Raw genomic sequence first — 17,627 nt, forward strand, 5'->3', positions numbered from 1 at the left:
TTTGGGTACTACTACCACTGGTGATACCCATGGGGTGGGCCCAGTTGACCTATCTATGATGTCTGCTCTCATTAGATCTTTCAGCTCTTCATCCACTGCTTCCTGGAGGTGAAAGGGTACTTTCCGGTGATGTTGGGCCACAGGTATCACCTGTTCATTTATGTGCAGTCGGACTTTGAAATGAGCTAACTTTCCTTGTCCAGAGAACAGTTTTGGGAACTTGCTGACAATATCAGGTGTGTCATCCACTTTGTATAGGTTTTCTACTAGCTTCAGGCGCTCCGCTGTTGGTAGGCTGAGGAGACAGTCAGCCGCTTCAGGGCCTTCTATGACGTGGATTTTGGCAAGAACTGTCCTGTCTTCATATGTCAGAGACGCACGGAATTGTCCCAGGCATGGCAGGGTTGCCTTAGGCATCCATGTGTAAACACGCACAGCAGCCGGGTGTAGTTTGGGCTTCGGATTCATTCTCTTGTTCTCCGTTGTGCATATGTAATTGAGTGATGCTCCAGTATCTAGAACGAACTTTTCAGGGCGGTTTCCCATTTGATTATGCAGCCTGGGGTACTTCTATAATTGGTCAGGGTCCACTACCATGCACACATACTCATCGCTGGCTTGAGATATGGGAGTGAGGGCTGATGATTCCCTTGGTGACAATCGCCGAGACCGATAAGAGACTTGTGACTGCGCGCTGTATCTGGATGAGCTGCTGGATCGGTCTCTTCTCTCTCGTACTGCTCTTGCGCGATGATGAGGTCCCGGGTTACGTTTGGTTGGCGCGGACTCCTTGTGATAAGTCTGGCACACTGTTTCAAAGTGATTGTTTTTCCCACAGCAGTGGCACTGTTGTCCCATGGCCAGGCATGGGCCGGTGTGGGAGTAGTCTTGGCTGCAACGATAACACTGCAATAGTTGTTTCTGAGTGCTGCTGTTCTTTCTTACGCCACGATCGTGGCTCGTGGGTTTCAAGGGTTATCTAGAATCTGACTGGTGCCCTGGGTCTGCCTGAGAGTGCAACCGAAAAGCTTGCTCACGTTTCTCCATCTTGCCTGCTTCCATCTTGTTTGCATGCTCTTCAGCTTGGTCATTTAGGTGAGTGAGTTCTTCGATGTCGTCCAGGGAGTGGTGCTTCTTCAACAGGTGCCGGAGCAGGTATTCAGACTGGCACCCTTCTATCATCCATAGGCGAAGTGCATCTTTGGTAGTGAAGTTATCAAATTCACAGTATCAGGCTAGGCATTTAAGGCGCCTAATGAAGTCACCCATCGCCTCATCCTTTTCTTGGGACGCTTAATTGCAGGTTTAGCGTTCAGAGTCTAGATTTCACTTGGGGAGGAATTTCCTGTTGAGTGCCTCCCTTACATCTGCATAGGAAGCAGATGTGGCCGGTGCTAGTTGCTTGATGATTTGTCCGACGTCTTTGCCCACCAGATCACGCAGTGCAATAAGTTGTTGATTGGGGTCAGTTACCCCCTATCCTTTCATGAATTCCTCAAAGTCTTCCAGCCAACTTTGCCATCTAGGGCCCATGCTATTTCCACATGTTAGCATCAGGGGTTCGGGGGGGTGCAGGAACGATACCCCCTGCAGCGCTGGGCCTGGCTGTGCGATTGGTGCAGGACCTGGTTGCACATCATGGGACGAATCTGGGTGCGTAGACAAGAAGACGTGTAAGCGATCTCGTTCGCTTTTCTCAACTTCGGAGCGTGCTTGTGCAGTGCCTGGTAGTAGAGAGAGGTAGCGGGCCGCAGTGGCACTCAGAAATACTGTCACACTTCTCCCCTGTAGTAGTAGTGGTGTTTTCTGCTGCTACGCCTGACTTTAAAATGGCAGCCGGAATGGTGGCAGGGGCTTCGCAATGCTAAATGCCTGACTTCAATTTGTCCGCCGGTCGGGACAGGCTTGTGCAGGCCACAGGCATGTGGTGAGGAGACTTACCCCCACTCTGAGGTTCTGGGGTTAGCACACTCCTGGAACAGCTGACGGTGCAGGCAGCCGCAGGATATGGCAGGTACTTGCTTTTTGAAGCGGTCGGCTGCACAGCTGGCTTCGCGTTGTCGGTAGAGGCACTCGACACTCGAGACACAGGAGCTCTTGCAAACACGTCTTTATTCTACTCTTTTGCTCCGCTACCTGCCAGCTTCCTGGCCCCTAACTTTCACTTCCTTCCATGCCTGGCCCTGTGGCACGCGGCAGGTCAGGCAAGACAACACTACACCTGCTACCACTTGAAGACATTTTGTAGAAACTGTAGTGCGAATTCTATCCCAAAGGGAAGTACTCTGAGCTGGTAATGTAGCTAGCCTGTGAGAAATTTGAGAAATGCCTTGTGTCTGAGTTAATTTTATGTGCAGGTAGGCATCCATGAGGTCTATGGTGAACATGTAGTCACATTTCCTTAAGAGTGAGATGACTTCTTGCAATGTGGACATCTTGAACTTCTGGCTCTTTATACACTTGTTTAAAAAAATCTGAGGTCCGATAGTTGTTGGTATCTGCTATGGTTTTGAAATCAAGAAGTAAACTCCCTGGTTGATTTGTTTCTTTGCCATTATTTGTTTTTTAACCTATCTTTATTGGCATGTTATATTATAAATCACAGTCAATGATCATAGCACTTTACAGAATCAGTTTCAACAAGGTCCTTACATTACAAATACTTATGGGGAGGCAACATGAAGGTCGCAAATGTGCACACGGGAATTAAAATTACACTCCCCTGTAGACCAAGTAACCAATCTACATTATCCAGACAGCCCCCCACCACTACTGGAAGGGCATTTTCAACCTGCTGGACCTTTGTGCATGCCTTCCTAAATATCCCTCCTCTGTCACCATACCCCTGTCATCAATCTGCTTTCTCTGTCTCTCTCCAGTCATAGCCAGGGGGTTGTTATCATTCAGAGCAACTCTCCATTAACGTGCAATGCTTTTAAAAAAACATGCTATGAACATTTGTAATGTTCTTTGCCACCTTTTCTATTGCTTGCTTTACTAAGAGGTCTTCCGCCTAGTGTTGTGGCTGAGTTCATTCTCCCTTGGTGCAAGCTGTCAGTCTTCGCTTTACTCTTGGTGGTTTGTGCAAAACCTCTATACAATAGCCATGCTGTATGATGTTGAGTACCCATTAGTCGGCAGAGATTGCTCTCCACACCTAGGAGAGCCCTGCTATTCTGCCCCCTGCTGGTGTTGTGAGTTGGGGAGCCTACATTTGAAAGAAATGTGGCTGTAGGTCATGATCCTCTTTAGGTCTGGCTCCTTTCTCTAGCTCTGCCTCAAAAGGGCTGTTGTGGCATGCTGCCACAGTGGAGTCACACTCAGTACACTGGACTATGGTGTGAATGTTGTTTGCAGGGTGCTGGTCTGCAAACCTCCCCTTCCAGAGGTTTGCGTGGTGTGAACAGCTGGTCTTCCATAAGACCCTTGTAAGTGTGGGGCTCCCATTTTATCATTATTTGCAGCGTTTCATCCACTGCTGCACTGAAGAGGTTTCTTTCTGTGAAGGGAGCATTGATTAGAGATGTCTGTACCTCCTGTTTGAAATCTGACAATCACAACCATGCAGTTCTTCTCAGGGTGGTTCCTGTGCATGCCAGCTGTGTTCAATGTATCCACTGAAGATTTTAAGCAGACAGTAGATGTTTTCTTTCCCTCCAAATCACCACTTTAGCTCTCCTCCTGTATTAGTCAGTAAGGTGCCGCATCAGCTCTTCGATCCACTCCCACTGCTGATATCCATATCTCTTTAGGTCATTTTAGTTAGCTGTGTGGCACTTTGCGGTGGCTACCCTCTCCATCTTTTGCCTTAACATTTCTACACTCTTAATTGCACTGTCTGGTCCCACAAATGTCTGAATGTTGGCTCTTTTTCTGGATATGGCGACCATTATGGAATTAGCTGTGGTGTTGCTCCTGATAGAGGTACGGTTTTGCAAACAGTGTTTATACTTCTATTCCACCATGGGCTTTACTCCTTTGGATGAGGCTGGCTCCTGGAAACAAAATGTTTACTTACCTGTTGGAGTAATTTTGCAGCTTGAAGACTTTGTGGATGCACATGTTGTGTACTATTCCTGTCAGGATGCACTCCGCAGAATCCAGTTGCAGCAAGAAGTGTCCACCTCCTGACCTCACCAACACCCCGATAATAATATACAGAGTATTCGAGTGATCAGGCGAGGGAAGGATAGGGTAGGGAACAGCAGGGAAAGGAACCTGTAACAACAAAAATATGGGTTATAACTAATTCACATATACAGGCTACTCTTATACATTCTCTCTAGCTTCTTGTATGTACCTGGATAACCACCATGAGTCTTCTGACATCTAAAGCACAACAAGTGTTTGTCTGGTCAATAACCATCTCTATAAGATAGAACATACATTGTTAGTGCATGTAATCCTAGGCGACCACTCCCCTCTATATCCGGCTAATAGAATCTAACATACCCAAAGTTCCTTTAAAGCAAAACAAAAATGTACTGGGAAACCTTTCTCAAAGGATTATACATCAATATGCTGTTCCTTGAAATAGAGTTCAACAGAAAAGCAGACACTTCCCCAGGTAATGGTTCAAACCTCCATGAGACACTATGAGATGTGGTTAACCCACCACTGTCTTTTGCTCTCAATAGCAATTGTCCTGAAATAATAGATAAAAGATCGAAAATCCCCCAAACACGGTAAAGCGTAGCAGATAACCACTGCTTCCCGCTTTGGTATTTGTAATCCAAATGGTGCCAAAACAATAAAAATCAGAGAAAACCCTTGTGTGTTTCATAACGTTAATGCGTGATGAAACTACCACCGCACTCCGCTCTTGCTGATAAACCAATGAATAAAGATAAGGTTTTCATAACGGTAATGCGTGGTGAATTCTACCACTGCATTCGGCTCTCACTCATAAGCCAAGGAACAAATATACAGGTGCAACCTGAAAACAATGAAATGTTTGTGTGGATGCGGAAGCCTCTGCACATGCCCACTGCTCACCTCTGAGCTTAGCTTCACTGAATATCCTGTCACTGAAACAGATCGGGAATCCTCCAAAGGTTCGTGGACTCCCGCACATGACGAGCCTGCCACAAACTCTCCCACGGCAGAGAGAGAGAAGCCGTAACTTTCAGAATCACGCACGACGTTCTGCGTGCACCACTTCCTAATGTATCGTCCTCCCAGCCCACTGAATTATGGGAAGTGTAGTTTTTCTTTATCGTAATGCAGGCGCAGTTGGCTTAAACCCTGACAGTAGGTCCTCCCGACAAGCACCTCCTAGGACCATGTTTGGGCGGGAACCTCCTGTGGAACGAGCGAATAGCCCTTGGAGCGTGTACTTTGCCCCATGGCTCCCAAGAACCATCTTCCACAGAATAACCCTTACAGGAAACCAAATACCAGAGCATTCTCCTCATCAACTTAGAGTCCCGAATGCATTTTACCTCATACTCAAGCCCTCCATCACACACCACCGGCGGAGGAGCCGGTTTTCAGAAGCTGGTAGTGGAACACAGGGTGGATACGCAGAGAACCAGGCAATTTCAGTTTATAAGCAACAGGATTAATTTGTCTTACGATCTGGTACGGACCTATGTACCTTGGGTGAAATATACTACGGAGCTTGAATCTAATGTTTTTGGTGGACAACCATACCTTGTTACCTACCTTGTACTGAGGCCCATCTGTTCTGTGACGATCCTCCCATCGCTTATATACTTATTTGGCCTGCAACAAATGTTTTCTCACACCACGATGGACCCTTTTTAGCCTTTTTACCTGTTCCATCACTGCGGGTTGATTCATGATGTCTTCAGGTAGATTGACTGGCAAGGTATTGGCATCATAACCAAAATTGGCCCTGAAAGGAGAAACCCCTATCGAACAGTGGCAAGCGTTTTTATACGCTAGTTCTGCCATCCGCAATAGTTCCACCCATGAGTCTTGGTCCTCCCTGGAATAATACCTGAGATATTTCTTCAAGGTTTGATTCAGACGTTCCGTCTGTCCGTCAGTCTGAGGGTGAAAACTGGTTGAAAGAGTTGAATCAATGTGCAATGCTCGGCACCACATTTTCCAAAACCGGGCTATAAACCGAGGACCTCTGTCTGAAACAATTACCTCTGGTACCCCATGTAGTCGAATGATGTTACTAGCTAGTTGTTGAGCCATCTGCCCAGCTGTGGGAAGGTTCTTACAAGGGATGAAATGCCCCATTTTGGTGAGGCTATCAACCACCACCAAGATGGCTCAATAACCTTGATCTTGAGGCAACCCTGCTACAAAATCCAAACTAATGTTCTGCCAGGGCCGCTGAGGGGTAGGCATGGGCATGAGTTTCCCTTTTTTCCGGGTGTTTTCCCCCTTTGCTCTTGCACACTCCTCACACCATGCCACCCAAACTGAAACATCTTTGTTTAGAGTCCTCCACCAGAAATGTCTCTGAACCAATTGTATAGTTTTATGTATACCTTGATGTCCTGCCAGAGGCATTTCGTGGCACCAGGCAAAGGGTTTATTTTGCAACTCAGGTGTTGGTAGATACAGCTTGTTCCTGTGGAATAGCAGACCATTTTTCACTGAGCGTTCCACATCGTGTTCTGCCTAAGATTCCCACACATCCCTGGTTTGGTGCCGTCTAACGTCATCCAAGAAGTTCTCAGCTCTAATAGAACATAACACCCTTGACGGCTGAATGATGGCATTATTGTTCTCATGATTGGGTTCAGCTGACAATTCCTGTCTGGATAATGCGTCTGCCTTACAGTTCTCAATGCCTGGCCTAAAGATCACCACAAAATCATATTCTACAATAAACAACATCCATCGCATTTGTCTTTGCGTGAGATGCCTTGCTGACTTCATATACTGTAGGTTGCAATGGTCTGTGTAGACTGTGATTGGGTAACATGCCCCCCATAGGTATTGCCTCCTTTCCTGAAATGCCCTCTTTATAGCTAAGAGTTCTTTTCCGGCTATGGTATAATTTATTTCAGCAGGACTCAACTTTCTAGACAGATATACTACGGGGTGTAGTTGACCTGTATTCTGGTCTCTTTGTGAAAGAATGGCCCCAATGGCCTCATCAGAGGCATCTGCTTCTACCACAAAGGAATGTTCCAATTTAGGATGAGAAAGCACCGGAGCGGTAGTAAATGCCCCCTTCAAGTATTTAAATGTTTCCTCTGCCTCCGTAGACCAAACAAAAGGCACCCCTTTTCTGAGCAGCCTTGTGATAGGGACCGCTACTTTTGAAAAGTGAAGGACAAACCGGTGATAGTAATTCACAAATCCAAGGAAGCTTTGTACCTCTCTCATGTTCCTTGGGGTTGGCCATTCCTGCACTGCCTGCACCTTTCGCTCTGCCATGTGCAAACCCTAGGGACTAAGCATCACCCCTAGGAACTCGACTTCTCTCATCCCAAACTCACACTTGCTTATTTTACAAAACAAACTGTGATCACGCAACTTTTCAAGCACCTGACAGACCTGTTCCTTATGACATGCATCATTTTCTGAATAAATCAAGATGTCGTCAATGTAGACCACTACAATGGGATCCACATACTCCTTCAAGACATCGTTAAGGAAGTATTGGAAAGCCGCCGGGGCGTTGCAAAGGCCGAACAGCATAACCAAATACTCATACAGTCCATAACGAGTCTTGAAGGCAGTTTTCCACTCGTCCCCCCTCACGGATCCTTACCAAATGATAAGCCCCTCATAAGTCTAACCTGGTGTAGATCTTTGCCTCCCTCACTTGATCTAGCAATACAGATATAAGAGGCAGAGGATATCGATTACAGATGGTATTTTTGTTCAAATTGCGATAATCCATACAGGTCCTCAGATCGCCATTGGCTTTGGCGATGAAAAACAATGGAGAGGCTGCCGGGGAACGGGAAGGCCTGATCAACCCTATGTCCAGGTAGTGGTCTAAGTAATTTGCAAATGTTTGGTCCCGGGCACAGATAATGCGTACACTCTGCATGACGGAATGTTAGCCCCTTCCACCAAATTAATGCAGCAGTTGTATTCTCTGTGAGGAGGCAACTGTTTTGCGTTAGTTTCACTGAAAACATCCCTGTAAGAAAGGTATTCTAGTGGTAATACTGTCTCTTTCTCCACTGCAGTAGCCACAAGAAATGGAGCGGCCAAGGCTGCAAACTGTGAAGGGGGACCCATAACCAACTAACTCTGACATTCCTCTGATAAAAAGCGAATCGACTTGGTTCTCCAATCAATAGAGGGATTATGGTGATAGAACCAAGGCATTCCTAAAATCACTTCATACTGAGGAGCCTCAATAATGTTTAACGTCAGCTCCTCCATGTGCCTTCCACCATCAGTGTCTACAGACAATCCCACCACATCTGTGCGTTCAATGATGAGACCGGACTTCACAGGCTTGCCATCCATGGCCAAGACCTCCTCAGGCTTCTCCCTTGGTACTGTAGATAACGCAAGATGTATTACCAGGCTGCTGTCTATAAAGTTACCTGTCGCCCCTGAATCCAACATAACAAAAACCTGATGATCCTGTTGATTGCTTTCAAGGCTCATGGGAAGCACTATAAGTGACTCAGTATCTCCTAAACCCGGGGTAGTCAACGAGAGTAGCTTCCAACCCTTGTTACCATTCTCATCTGTATCAGAGTACCCTTTTTTATCCAACTCAAAAGTGGTGTTAGATACCGCCACTCTCTTGTTCTTTGCCCATGCATTAGAAGTTTTGGGTTTAGAAGGGCATTCTCTAACATAGTGCCCCTGTCTACCGCAGTAAATGCATAAACCTTGTACTCGTCTGCTCCCCCTTTCTTCCCTTGTAAGTGGAGCTCTGAGAGCCCCAATTTCCATTAGGTTCAGCCACAGTCTCAGAGGTACCCACTGCCTTGTGTTGAGATCTGTCATATCTATAATAACCTTTCTCCCACTTCTTTCTCTCTCCTCCTCTTTCTGACATGCAACTATCCAACCTCCAGGTTAGGTTGATCATGTCTATGCAAGTAGTAGATTGAGGATCTATGTGTGCTACCACATCTTTCATCTCTTCACGTATCCCTTGATAAAACAGGGACATACACTTTTCTTCCGGCCACTCTGTTTCAGCCACTAACCAATTAAAAGTTGTTAGATAATTCACTAGATCACTCTTCCCTTGCTTTAAGTCAAGTATTTCTCGATCAGCACTAAAAGTAGTGGCTCTTCAATCGAAGACCCTCTCAAATTCTGCCCTAAAAGCAGCCCAATCGGACAATACCGCATCATTATTTCTAACTACCGGAACTGCCCAAATGGCTGCATCCCCCACCAGATAAGAAATAGCAAAATCTACTCTAGAGTGGTTATTTGGGAAAGAGGCAGGCTTGCAGGAAAAGTGCAGCATAATCTGTGTCAGGAACACCTTAATCTTTTGTGGATCCCCGGCATATCTCTCGGGGCTAGCCAAAGGAATGGGTGGTGGCACCATAACTTGTATTTTTGAAGCTGCGGAGGAGGATGCATTAAAGGGGTTCCTAGTGAGCAGTTCTACTTTTTCCCGTAAAGCAGCAGTCTCCGCCTTGGAGGACGCCAGCTTTTGCTTGACCAAAACTAATGCCTGAAGCACGTCCTCCATGGAGGCCATATCTTGCTACACCTGGATCGGGCGGAGTGATATACTTGGGTGCGTGATTACCTTAGGATGCACTCCAAAGAATCAAGTTGCAGCAAGAAGTTGCCACCTCCTGACCTCACCAACACCCAGATAATAATATACAGAGTATTTGAGTTATCAGGCGAGGGAAGGATAGGGAAGGGAACAGCAGGGAAAGGAACCTGTCATAACAAACATGTGGGTTATAACTAATTCACATACACAGGCTACTCTTATACATTCTCTCTAGCTTCTTGTATGTACCTGGATAACCACCATGAGTCTTCTGACATCTAAAGCACAACAAGTGTTTGTCTGGTCAATCACCATCTCTATAAGATAGAACATACATTGTTAGAGCATGTAATCCTAGGTAACCACTCCCCTCTATATCTGGCTAACATACCCAAAGTTCCTTTAAAGCAAAACAAAAATGTACTGGGAAACCATTCTCAAAGGATTATACATCAATATGCTGTTCCTTGAAATAGAGTTCAACAGAAAAGCAGACACTTCCCCAGGTAATGGTTCAAACCTCCATGAGACCCTATGAGATGTGGTTAATCACAACTGTCTTTTGCTCTCAATAGCGATTGTCCTGAAATAATAGATAAAAGATCAAAAATCCCCCAAACACGGTGAAGCATAGCAGATAACCACTGGTGCTTGCTTTGGTATTTGTAATCCAAATGGTGCCAAAACAATTGAAATCAGAGAAAACCCTTGTGTGTTTCGTAACGGTAATGCATGGTGAAACTACCACCGCACTCTGCTCTCGCTGATAAACCATGGACTAAAGATAAGGTTTTCGTAACGGTAATGCGTGGTGAATTCTACCACTGCATTCCGCTCTCACTGATAAGCCAAGGAACAAATATACAGGCGCCGCCTGAAAACAACCAAATGTTTGTGTGGACGCGGAAGCCTCTCTGCATTTCTACTGCTCACCTCTGAGCGTAGCTTCACTGAATATTCTGTCTCTGAAACAGATCGGGAATCTTCCAAAGGTCTGTGAACTCCCACACACAACAAGCCTGCTGCAAACTCTCCCTCGGCCGAGAGAGAGTAGCTGGAACATTCAGAATCACGCACGACGTTCTGCGTGCACCACTTCCTAATGTATCATCCTCCCAGCCCACTGAATCAAGGTAAGTGTAGTTTTTCTTTATCGTAATGCAGGCACGGTTGGCTTAAACCCTGACAATTCCACCATCTAATGTTTGGCTCTGGAATTGTCTCTATTCCCTTGTCCTTTTTTCTGAGTTGGCATAGTTGTCGATCATTTGGTGGCCTCTGGTGTCAGAAGTAAGCCTGAAAGGTCCCTTGCGCATTTGCCATCTTTAGATTATTTTCCCTTTGCCCTTTCATGTGTAGCTTTCTTCAAGTTTTATAAATTGTCCTGTCCTCCAAGCTGCAAACAAGCACTTGTTTTCTGGTGGAGGTGGGAGGGTCGCATGTGAATCCAGAAAGTCTTCAAGCTTCAAAACTATTCCTATAGGTAAGTAACCATTTCGATTAGTTGTGATCTAATAAATTACGCTATTTGTGGAAAATACCCATGTATCAATCTTTCAAACATCCAACATAACAGAAGAAACACGTTACTTACCTGTGTACGATGATTTTGAAGCTTGAAGCCCTTGTAGATTTACATGATGTGCATATTCCACCATCTAGTGGTTGGATTCGGAAAGTCCTACTTGTTTGAACCCTTTTTAGGTCGAGGACCGTCGCACTGCGTAGCAGTGGGCGGAACCCGAAGATTTTATGTTTTTTAGTTAGGGGGGCTTGAACCCGCCCCTCTTCTCCATTGGCTGGCTTCCTAAACGGAGGCCAGCCATTGGAGGAGAGGGCCGTCACTCGGTTCAAGCCCCGTCTTTTTCGGATTCGGGGGCGTGATTTTTGCGTTCTTTCTATCTGTGACGTCATCCGTCACTCAGCAAAAAACACCCCCGACTCCGAAAATTTCAGAGCTTTGCGGCAGCCATTTCCTGTACGCCGCCGCCGCAAAAGGTATTTTGACCATGTAATTGTTCAAACTAAACAGCTCAAGACAACTCCGTGTCCAGCACACTGTTCCAACTATCTCTCTGTCTTCTATCTAGCCTTCCGTCTATCTATCTCCCCTTCCGTCTATCTATCTCCCCATCCGTCTATCTATCCACTATCTCCCTCCGCCCCCCCATGCGGGTCAAAATAACATTTGGATCTGTCACTAATGCGGCAAACATTACCGGGTGCTTAGGCAGGGTCGCGCTGCCAGCAGGACGACCCCGGTAGTATCGACTGTCTTCGGCTGTTCAATGAAGTGGGCATGTCCCTCCCTGCTCTCTACAAATCACTTTGTATGGGACAGAGTCCGACAGTGAACTGCCACATTTCACCCAGCTGGGACCCGTGTGTGCGCCTCTTTGCTTTGTGTACTCTCTCAGAGTGCGGCGGTTCAGGCCCTCAATGCCCCCTTTGTGCAAGTGGTGTCTGTCGGTCCCTCCCCCGTTCACTTCTAGTTTATAACTGGTGCAGTCGCTGGGCCTCCGTGCGCACGCAGGGTGGACTGCACACTTGGGCTGTGTTTAACTGGCCCTCTGCGGGCCCCTCCAGCAGCTGAGCGAGACTTGTAAAAACCCGGAAGCGAGGAGGAAATAAACAAAGGCGGCCTGACGGCTGCAGGAGGTCCCGAAAGGGCGACAAAAACATTGGAATTGGCGACTGCAAGCTTCGACATTTTTATCACCACAGTGTAATTGCAGAGTCTCCTGACTGTGAGCTGAGCTATTGCGCCACGTCCCCACCACCCCAGCAGGAGCTCTGTTCATGGCGTGTGCCCCTGCCCCTCAAAAGCATCTCCCCGTTCCCCTCACTCACAGTGTCATCGGTCTGGACCTCTACACGTCCTTTGCGGGTCTTTACTGAAGGTGTATATCAATCATCCTTTCCATGTCCCTCAAGAGGCAACCCAGCAACGTCTTTGAGGTGAAATCTTTCATTGGAAATCTCTGCGCTGCTCTGTATTTTGCCTCTTCCTCTGCTTGGTTGGGTGCAGTGCAAAGAAAACAAGTTTTGCTCCATTGTTGGGTTTCTGTGAAACGTTGCAGTACATATGTAATTCGCCAGGCACCAGGAAGTCTCCCAAAGCACTTCCCTTGTCATCTTAAGGCTCCCTCCTCTCCTCCTGTGGTGAGCAGGGCTCCAGAGCCTCCACTAATGCCCATCGAGAGTGTAGGGGCCAAGGGCTGCTCACCTCCAGTGACCAATCGGGTCTTAATGGCACAAGCCCCGTGTCCACTCCAGGTCCACGCCCCAGACTGGTCCCTAAAGCGTGTCCGACGAAGGCTGCTCCAGACATGGCCCGGGCTGACAGGACCGTCCGGAGCCCCCTCTGTGCTGACACCAGAGTGAGTGACAGCTCAAGCGAAAATGAAAGTGAAAGGAACAGAAACAAATGAGGAGGAGCCTTCTGCACGAGGCCTGCCTGAATGAAGGGAGTATCCGGGCCATTGCACCCTGGGATACAAGGGGACACTGTCCTTGTGTGAGGGTCACTGAGTTTATCATCAGCAGTCTCACCGCGCACAGTGTAGTCAACCAGCAGCCCTCTTCACTCCTAAAACCTATGCAAAGCAGCGGTACCTTGCACTTGATCTGGCAGCCACCAACATGTCCAGGCCAGTCACGGAAATAAAAAATGTAAACTGGTGCCCACCACCTGAAATTACTGGCAGCTTAACGTTCTGCTTTCAGGAGGTCTTCTGGTAGTTATCTCGCACTTCCGCCTGGAGGAGCTCAGCAACCGGCTGGCGTCTCTGCAGCAGGAGAACAAGGTCCTCAAGATCGAGCTAGAAACCTACAAGCTCAAGTGCAAAGCCCTGCAGGAAGAGAACCGCGACCTGCGCAAGGCCAGCGTCACCATCGTGAGTACTGGGGGCCAGAGGGAGCGGGGTCGGCGTCACCGTTACGAGTCAGTTCTTGCGGGGGCGGTGTGTGCTTGTGTCTTCCCTCTTGGTGTCTCTGGCACTTCAGTGGGTTGGTCAGCTTTATGTCTTGTATCTCATACGTGGCTCTGTCTGTGTGTGTGCGTGGCTCTGTCTGTGTGTGTGCGTGGTTCTGTCTGTGTGTGTGCGTGGCTCTGTCTGTGTGTGTGCGTGGCTCTGTCTGTGTGTGTGTGTGCTTGGCTCTGTCTGTGTGTGTGTGTGTGTGTGTGTGTGCGTGGCTCTCTGTCTGTGTGTGTGTGTGCGTGGCTCTATCTGTGTGTGTGCGTGGCTCTGTCTGTGTGTGTGTGTGTGCGTGGCTCTCTCTGTCTGTGTGTGTGCGTGCGTGGCTCTGTCTGTGTGTGTGTGCATGGCTCTGTCTGTGTGTGTGCGCGGCTCTGTCTGTGTGTGTGTGTGCGCGGCTCTGTCTGTGTGTGTGTGCCCGGCTCTGTCTGTGTGTGTGTGTGGCTCTGTGTACGCGAATACTCTCTACTAGTCTCTAATGCTCACCTATTGCCATTGTAAATGACAATACCATTTATTTATGTTTTTAAAAAAAAGAAAAAAATGTCATGAGCAATGCCAATAGCTCTACCTTTAATAATGCCGAGACCATTGCATTGTAAATGCTTGTTTTAATCTCTCCTCTTGACGATGGGTTGTCTGGAGAAACCAGATCCCTCTAGAGTAGGCTATTAACCCCTCCGCTGTGGGGGTAATTCCCCCGCTGTGTTGGGGGGGAGGGGGGCGCGCTCAGCGCCGGCATGCTCATGACGAGCTCAGCTCGTCATGAGGCACGGCGCTCCTGTGCTCATGACGAGCTGAGCTCGTCACAGGTGCACCGGCTCCTGTGGAACGCTCAGCACAGCAGGGGAATTATCCCCGCATGCGAGCGTTCCACGGCTCATGACGAGCTGAGCTTGTCATGAGCACCGGAGCACCGTGCCTCATGACGAGCTCAGCTCGTCATGAGCATGGAAAAGGTTAAATCCCCCATTGTGGGGCAAAGCCTTCAGATTAGATTTTATTGCATATGATTGTGCATGATAGAGGGCCTGAATACAAGTTTGGCAGTCCCGCAGTGGGCCCCAATGCCAGCGCCCTGCTGCAAGACTGCCAAACCCGTAGTGAGACCGCCAGCCATATTACGAGTTTAATCGGAAGGGGCAGTCAAGCGGCAGCGGTCCCTCAGTGGTACCTTTCTTAGGCTCAAAGAAGAGCTACAGAAAGGCAGCACCGGAACAGGTTCCTGCATGGGAAGAAATGCACCATGTTGTGCCTTTATTCCCGTGCAGGAACAGGGGGTGCTAACATACAGGAGGGCACACCCTGTGCCCCTCTTAATGCACCCCCCTGCCTGTGAGGCAACTCGAAATATGCTCGGCAGTGCTGCATCAGCATCAGCACCGCCAGCACATTGCAGTCTCAGAACGCTGCGCCACCGCTGCACGATCCATGATCCCTGGTGGTTGAGGTGGATCGACCACCAAACTCAAAATACGGCAGTCTCAGCATGGGTGCGGCAGTGGTTGCACCACCACTACAGGTTTGGCAGTCTGATGGACCGACGAACTTGTAATTAGGCCCATACTCATTACTTTATTGTATAATTTGTGAACTGTATGTGCCTGTACCGTAAGGCTATTTTTTTATGTCCTCAGAGTGAGGGAGTGCAAAATGCTGAAACACTGTTCTTGGACATTGAGGTGACTTGGCATATTATTTTAAGTCAATGGCAATCTGCTGTTACGGATTCCTAAAATTTTACCTCCAACAGATTCCCATCATGAGTTAATGTTGCTTTAGGATATAGATAACAATCTGGCAACTTATTTATCATATATTATTACAATAGTGTATGTGTGACCTGTGTACGCTGAAACCCTCTACTGCCATTGGACCTGTTTGGTAGTAGGTGCCCTGCCACATCCTCTTACTGATTTAAGGCCACAGTATGTAGAGATACCATTTGTATTTCATTCAGGCAGTAAGGTATGACTGATGTGATATGAATCTTTATCCTTTATTGCAGTAGAGTGAGTTTGATCTTGTGTGCTGGTACACCTTACATTTTAGCACAATAAAATGCTATATATGTTTATCTATATATACACGCACACACACATATATATACACACACACATTATTTTTGTATTTTATTTATTTTTATTTTGCTTATGTCTGCGTTTGGTTGTAGCAGAAGAATAATGCGGTTGTTATTTGCACGTTGGCATTCTGCCTTTTGATAGTAAGGGTAAATATTGTATGAGAGCATAAAAGTGCTTTCCTTTATGTGGAGTGTGGTATATGTGGCTTCTCTGAAAACGATACACAACACAAAGTACATATTTATGTGGTTATTGAGTGTACTTATTTGGGATTTGGTTTGTATCTAGTTATATTATTTGCTCTTTTGCTTGCTTATTAGATCCACCTTCACTGGAGTGGTGGGAGGGTCACATGTGAATGTAGAGGAGCTTACAGCTGCAAAACAATTGTTACAGGTAAGTAACTTGTTTCTTTAGCAGCATGAACTTCTTCTAGATTAACATTTAAGGGTATTTACCGCTTACGGAGGAGGGAGTGAAGTTTGAATAGTGACTAATAAGTCTTCCCTATTAGACCTTTGATTGTATATGTATACAACATAATTTATGGGGCAATTACTAGTTGCTGCTGCACCACTGACCTAAAGAGGATGTCCGTTTGTATACTTAATTAGCAAGAAAAAAACATTTCACATATAGTTTCATTTCTGTGTTCTCAAAATGTAACTGTATTTGTAATTGTATGATGTTGCTTTCACTATTGCCAAATACTAGTATGTTTTATTCGTTGTTGTGTGACTGTTTTGTGTCTAAGAGTTAAGCTGCATTGTCCACCTACATAACTCAAAGTTGCATGTGTTATAGTCCTATATCTGAGTGTCAGGACAGCTATGCATTTTGCTAGGTCTTTATTCGACACAAACAGTAGTTGATCACCCATTACGGGAGCATTCTGCTAAATCTTTTTTATTTACTTATTTTTTGATTGTTGACAAGGTCGTTAACTTGCAATGGGTGACGATTTTGTATAATTGTAAACTAATTGTCTTACCTTTTAAGATAAATTGGAAGTGGATTTATTTTCAAAGTAATTTTGTGCAATGTGTCCCTCCATTTGGGCTTTGTTTGGACGCTGTTACCCCAACACATCCTCGATCGTCTGATGAAGCCGAGTTATTGACTGCTTCTACATAGATTCAAACCCCCTCCCAAGTCGAGCTGTGGACCTCCTCTACCTGACCTGTATGGTCGCTTTTAACCACATCGATCCTCCGAGGAAGTAGAATCGTGGAAATGTTGCGCACATGCCCAATTGTCTTTTGAAGTCTAGTGGTGGCCCATTTTTGTGCTCTTACTGGTGTAATGTGACCCAGGAGATGTTGCACTTAGCAGGGGCGGCTCTAGGCTCATGGGGGCCCTGGGCAGGGAGCGTAGGTAGGGGGCCCCGGAAGAGGGGGTCCTGGCGGGGCAGAGCGCGGAGGCATGTGAAGAGGGGGGGTCAGGGTGTTTGGAAGTGGGACAGAGCCGGAGGCCGCAAAATCCCTGCCAGGGGCCGCTAACCAAATATGTATCCATCCTCAGAGGATTAATATATTAAGGACTAGCAGCCCGTTCCGACGTTGTCCGGGCATGAAATAGAATGTGTGTAATGTGTGTATTTGGCAAGGGCAATTTATTTTAAAGTCTCGCGGTAGACAAAAAAATTTGTTTCATTAGAATAGGGACGGAGAAGGCCCGGCTACAGCCCTGGTTGATGTTAGCAGGCGCGTGTAATGTCGTTGAATGAGAGAGTTATCAGCCGCGGGTAAATCCGTTTAATGAGAGAGTTGAGTGACAGCGAGTAGGAGAGGCTGCAGTAATTGTCCCCGCAGACACGCTCATTTGCGTGTTCCCCCACTTGAGGCCCAGATGCAGGCCTGTTTGATGTTAGCAGGCGCGTGTTCCCCCGCTTGAGGCCCTGCTGTAGCCCTGGTTGATGTT

Source organism: Lissotriton helveticus, chromosome 1_1 (genome assembly GCF_964261635.1).
Source record: "Lissotriton helveticus chromosome 1_1, aLisHel1.1, whole genome shotgun sequence".
NCBI classification, from domain to species: domain Eukaryota; kingdom Metazoa; phylum Chordata; class Amphibia; order Caudata; family Salamandridae; genus Lissotriton; species Lissotriton helveticus.